Here is a 6,840-nt window from a genome sequence, read left to right as displayed (position 1 = left end):
AAAAAAAAAAAAAAATTTTACATGAGCAAAAGTGAATTTTCCCCGTAGCCACTAGATGGCGATCATTCAACATCTATTACACAAATTGCTAAGGCCAACCTTGCAGACTGTCTGTTTGATTGACAAAAATATTTTCATCTTTCAACTAACAAATTATAATGTCTTGCTTACATTTAGAAAATTTTAAATGCTCAATAAAATGTCGTTGGAATGATTAGACCTCAAATGGACCTTTCACAAACACTTCTTGTTTATTGATACCAACTACTTTTACGCAATTTGACCCAGATGCCACTTAGAAAAGTGGCAGAAATTCCTTTCATCCTGGAATTCTCCTTTGTTTATACTCTTGACCTAGGCTTTCAGGTGATAACTACCACATGATTACTTAATTTAAGTAGAGAAACTCAAGGTTTAGGTCTCTGCTACCCTGCTACAAATGTATTTTCATATTGGCAGGAACCTGAAGGGTCAAGTACGGGTCAAGTGGAGTCAAACTTCCAAATATCAGAAGATGGTAGGGAGAAAGGCATGCACTTGAGGAATGTCACGACACACATCTGTGTCATAGTGATTCTGAGCTGTGTCTGAAATAATGTATTCGTGGATATTACCAATGAATAGTCCTAAGATTTCACAGAATAATCAATTGGAAATACACTTTAATTTTTAATTTTTTAATCATGCATATGTGTGGCTGTGTTAACGTATGCATGAGTATGGGTGCCTATAAGGCCAAAAGAGGGTACCATATCCCCTAGAGCTGGAGTTCCCGGCTGCTGGGAGACATCTGACACGGGGTGCTGGGTACAGAACTCAGGCTCTCTGGAAAAGCACTGAGTGTGCTTAGTGCTGAGCCATCTCCTCAACTCTAAGAAGGATGTTTAGAAATCTGCATTGCCGATTGCATAGTAGCCCACACCTTTAATCACAACTCATGGGATGCAGAGGCAGATAAATCTGTGGGTTGGAGGTCAGCCTGGTCTACACACTGAGTTCCAGGACAACCGGGGCTACACAGAGAAAACCTGTCTTAAAAAAATAAAATAAAATCTGTATCCCCATTTTCCACCGTTTTTGCATCTAGCGTAATGCTAAATATCAACGAAGTCTCTAGTGGTCTCTAGAGCTGTTTTTCTCCTTTCCTTAGTCTGATCGCTTATCAATGGCATGCCTTCTCCTTGTTAGATTCGCTTTGGTTGAACAATGTCCCTAGCACTGCATCCACTTACTGGTAAACAAGACTTCGATGAGTCAGAGCCGGGAGACGCAGAGCTGGTTTTCTGCCACGTCAACTGGCTTTCTGCTTTAAAAGTGTGAGAGGCGTTTCTAACGTCTAGATTGTAGAACTGGATATACATTCCAAGGGTTATCACTGCTGACCAAAGAAGAACACATAAGCACAGAGTGATTTTGTTAAAAAGACTTATTTATTTGTATTTTATGTGTACGAATGTTTTGCCTGCATGTATGTCTGGGCGCCATGATATAGGTGCTATGCCACTGGAGGCCAGAAGAGGGCATCAGATCCCCTGGAACCAGAGTTACAGCCACTTGTGAACCCTTGTGTGGGTGCTGGGAACCGAACCCAGCTCCTCTTCAAGAGCAAGTGTTCAAATGTTCTCAATGACTGAGTCAGCTCTTCAGCCCCTAGAATTTTTAAATTAACTTTTCTGGCATATATATATATGCCAGAAATGTTATTTTATATATATTAAATTATTACCCCTAAAAGCCCAAAGAAAAGCTGAAATCACTCATAATTTTCCACCTCTGATAACGTTTCTTAGAAATGGCTATAAAACCAGTTTTAAGTGGTTTTGTTTCCCCTTTATGTTTTCTGGTTTGTTTGTTTGTTTGTTTTGTCCAAAGTCTCACACCAAAGTTCAGGCTCTACTGCTGGGTTAAGCATCCAACTCCAGTTGTGGTAAATGTGTGTAACCTCTCTCCAATCCCACACTTCTCCTGAGGGCGATTGTATTGTTTAGATTTATCATTGTGAATGATTTTTTTTTCTTTTTTTCTTTTTTCTTTTTTTTTTTTTTTTTGAGACAGGGTTCCTCTGTCCTGGCTGTCCTGGACTTGCTTTGTAGAGCAGGCTGACCTTGAACTCACAGAGATCCACCTGCCTCTGCCTCCCAAGTGCTAGAACTAAAGTTGTGTGCCACCACATCCAACATATTGTGAGTGGTTTAAAAGTAAAGGAAAAAAAAAGGAGGGGTGATCTTAAATTAAATTTCAACCTGTATTTAAGAACAAACTGCTTCTGTCTAAATCAAAGTTTATTTTCTAAGTGGGTCTGTGGTGGTGCCTGCCATAAATCACAGCACTGGAAAGGCAGAGACAAGAGCATCTCTGTGAGTTCGAGGTCAGCCTGGTCTATAGAGCGAGTTCCTGGACAGCCAAGGCCACACAGAGAAACTGTCTCGAAAAACAAAGAACAAACAAAAAAGTTTATTTTCTTTTGTTGTGTTCAGAGTTTATGTTTAAGTGTTTTATTAGTATCTATTACTTATATGCATAACGGGTTCCCTTAAGACAATTTCATACATGTGCATACAGTGCTTCATACATGTACTCACAGTGTTTCATACATGAGCATACTGTGTTTCATACTTGTGCATACAGTGTTTCATACATGTGCACACAGTGGCTCATACATGAGCATACAGTGGTTCATACATGTGCATACAGTGGTTCATACATGAGCATATAGTGGTTCATACATGAGCAAACAGTGTTTCTTTCATACATGAGCATACAATGTTTCTTTCATACATGAGCATACAATGTTTCATACATGAGCTGCAGTGGTTCATACATGAGCATACAGTGTTTCTTTCATACATGAGCATACAATGTTTCATACATGAGCTGCAGTGGTTCATACATTAGCATACAACAGCTCATACATGAACTACAGTTTTCATACATAAGCATACAGTGGTTCATATATGAGAATACAATAGTTCATACATTAGCATACAGTGTTTCTTTCATACATGAGCTAAAGCTTTCATACAAGAGCATACAATGTTTCTCTCATATTTCCTCTCCCTGCATGATCTCTTGTTTGTTTCCCACTTCAGCTAATCCTTCCCACTTAGTCTCACTTCCACTTTTAAAATATGTTAAAATTTATTTATTTATGTCTCTGTGTGAGTGTATATGCATGCGTGTGTGCATACATGTGGAGGCCAGAAGGACTCCAGCATCCTCCTCCACCACTCTCTGCTTACCCCTTTGAAGCCATCTCTTTCTTGAACCTAGAATGAATTAGCTTGGAAGCCATCAACCTCCAAAGATCCTAATGACTTCTACCCCTGAAGCCCTAGAGCTGTTGTGACAGGTGTTTGTGGGGACTCCCTGCTTTTTGTGAGGGTTTGGGGATCTGAATTTATGTCCTCACTTGCGGAGCAAGTGTTACTAACCATTTAGCCGTCTTTTCCTGTCTGTCCCTTCTACACCCATCACGTTCTTGCTCACCCACAATATCCCTGCTCCAGAATGTTAGTCATCTCTGTTCAAGCAGTCCTCCTACAGACAGCCCTCATTGCTTCCACATGCAGTACCACTCTCTACATACATACCTCTGCATGAAGACATGGAAAAAAAATAAAGTGAGAGAGCCAGAAGGGAAAAATTTACAAGGTAAGAAACATGGCGTCAATGCTCACAGAATTAAGTGCCACTTCAGTTTTTAGAGCGTAACTAACTTAAGATCACATGTCAACATTCAACACGAATGCTGTTTGCATTCTAGTTCTAACGATTTCCTAATCTATTCAAACAAACAAACTTGAAAATGATACCATCGGTGCTATTAATTGCTACATGGTATTAAAATGGCTGGGTTTAAAAATAAAAGAAGCGACCATAGATTTCCTTTAAAACCACACCAGTTCATTTGTTAGCAAGACATTTGTGGAGCCCTGAGATGGACAAGAACATCAAGCCTGTCTTGCACCTGGGTGAGGGATTCAGAGAAATATACAACTATACAGGCTTGATAAGTCTGCTGAACGAGTGCCGCGGCCTACGGGGTGGTGTTTTGGAGACCAGTGGGAGTGCAACATAGAAAATCCTCTGCTTGCGTGGCACTTATATTTCACGATGGTAGACAGTGGGGGAAATTAAATAGTATGTATGGTCTGACATGGTTGTAGGAGCCATAGAGAAGATAATGGCTCCGGGGCCTCTTACTGATGTACTCACATTTCCATGATGTCTTGAAGGAAATAAAGGAACAAGCCACAGAGTTCCATACATGGAGAACACTCCAGTGGCGATGATGGCATGATATCCAGCGAGGTTTCATGGAGTGGTCACAGAAGACACGGTTAGGAGAGCCAGATCTTCATGACTCTCAGAAGAGCATGTGCTCTGACTGAGAGGAAGAGACCAACTGGAAGGTTGGGATCTAAGGATGGGACAGTCTAACTAGATGGACATAGGAAGATGCTCAGGATCCACAGAAGAGGGAGAGGATGGGAAACTGGGTCAGTGTGACAGCAAAAGAGATGGCGAAAGGAAGTCGGCTGCTACCCGCTGTCAAGGAGAGCTGGTGGAACAGATGTCGCTATGAGACTCAAGAGTTTTGTTTTATATTTAGGGGTGTGTGTGTATGCGTGTGTGTGTGCATGTGTGCATGCGTGTGTGTCTGTCTGTGTGTGTGTCTGTGTGTGTGTGTCTGTCTGTCTGTCTGTCTCTGTGTGTGTGTGTGTAACCTGTATGCTGTCTTATTTTGATTTTTATTGCTGTAGACCATGACCAGAAGCAACTTAGGGAATGAAAGGATCTATTTCACCTTTCATCTACAGTTCAACATGAAGAGAAGGCAGGGAAAGAACTCCAAAAAGGAAGCTGAGGCAGGAACTGAAGGAGAGGCCACGGAGGAGTGCTACTCGCTTGGTACCTCTGGTTTGATCAGTTTGCTGTCTGTGTCCCAGGACCACCTGCTCAGGGATGGGCACCACCACAGTGGACTGGATACATTGACATCAATCTCAATTAAGAACACGCCCCACAGGCTTGCCTATAGGCCAATCTGATGGCAGCTTCTTTTTCAGGTGAGGTTCCCTCTTCTCACATGACTCCAGTTTGAGTCAAGATGACTAGAACTAGCCAGAGCATATGTGTACATGTTTGTGCGTGTGTTCATGTTTGCATGTGTCTTATCCACACAAACATACGTGCATGTGTGCACGTCAAGACCAGAAGTCAGTGTTAGGAGTTAACCTCAGTTACTTTCTACCATACACACACACACACACACACACACACACGCATGCACATTGACTTGTTAAGTTTATTTGCTAGTTTCGAACAAGTATATAGAACACATTCTCGTTGCTTTCCCTGTCCCCTATTTTTATCTTCCTCCTATCCCTATCCCTCCCCACTCTCCCCTACCAGTTTTCTCAGATTGATCAATTTGCAATGCCTCGCTTATTCGCCGAGTTTAGCCACAGCCCTCTTTGAACACTTGTGGATACACAGCTGAAGATAATGACTCTCTCCCTCTCAGAATAATCTCTCCATGGCCAAGAGTTAAGCAACAAGGGGCAGGGCCCCCTTCTTCCTCCTCCCCAGTCTGTCCTGGCTGTTGATGTCCCCATTCTTGTGAGGACCAGGGGCAGGCAACAACCACAACTGCTCTGAGACCTGTCGTAATATGCATGGCCCATTTGGAAGCTGGCATTTTCCAGCCCTGCTCCCTATCTCTGGCTCTTTCATTCTCTCCGGTCCTTCTTGTACAATGTGACAACATTCGGATGGTCGTTAATGTACTCAATAGGGCTGAGCATTTCATCGTCACTCACTCTCAGTTCTTTGAACAGCCTTGAGTCTCCGCCATTACCATTTTGAACTGGCATGGAAAGCTTTTTGTTGAAGCCGAGAATAGCATTTGTCTGTAGGTAGAAACACGATTATTTAGACGGCAGTTTGTTGCTATGTCAACTTGGCTAAATAACAGAAATAAGTTCCCCTTAGAGCCTGTGACCTCCCCAGCCATGGGTTTTTGACTAGGCATAGATTCCTTTGTACAGAGTGTTCCCCAAATTCTGTCAGAGTGATTGGTTACCCCCATAGCAGTTAATCCAGAAAGGCATATGTGTGAACATCGTTCCTGTCAGCTAAGTATTACAGTCTGAGGGGTTTGCAGCCGGGTAAGATCACTGACGCCATTTCTTCCCACCCCCACCCCCACTCCCCAGCAGTCAGCAGCACCTTGCAGCATAAAGAAAGCTAGCCAATGGGAGCTTCCTGCTCAGTTCCTGCCTGACTAGTGTTTATCAATTAGTTATTGTGTCCTCAGCCTTCCTGCGTTATCATTTAGTACTGCTGAGCAACCAGGGGGAGTGGCAAGAGGCTGAGTGATTTGAGGTGGAGGTGGGGGCTATGAGGGCTCACTGACTGACAACTCAGAAGGAGGCAGCCCCACCTGGCGCTGGGCTTGGTTTTGTCTTGTTTTTAATAGTCATGGCTTCTAAGGAGCAGCACTGTCTAGCCTTGCCAGGCATTGCTCCCTAAACTCTTTAATTATTTTACATTTATTTTGTGTTCCTGAATATGTGTGTGTGTGCAAGTGTGCTATAATTCATGTGTTGAGGTTTGCACGGGACAACCTGTGCAAACTCTTTGTTTTAATTATATTTTTTAACTGAGTGGCAAGACAATAGGTTTGCATATACCCCTTTCATACATTCATAAGGACCCTGTCCTCTGAGCTCAGGATCCTCAGGCCTCTACATTAAAGTTTGAGACAGGGCCCATTCACTGTTTGAGACAGATTTCACCAATTTGACCAGCCAGGCTGACCAGCAAAGCCCAGGACCT

This window comes from Mus caroli, chromosome 6 (assembly GCF_900094665.2).
Source record: "Mus caroli chromosome 6, CAROLI_EIJ_v1.1, whole genome shotgun sequence".
Classification (NCBI taxonomy): domain Eukaryota; kingdom Metazoa; phylum Chordata; class Mammalia; order Rodentia; family Muridae; genus Mus; species Mus caroli.
The sequence above is the reverse complement of the archived record's forward strand: the minus strand, read 5'-3'. Positions refer to the sequence as shown.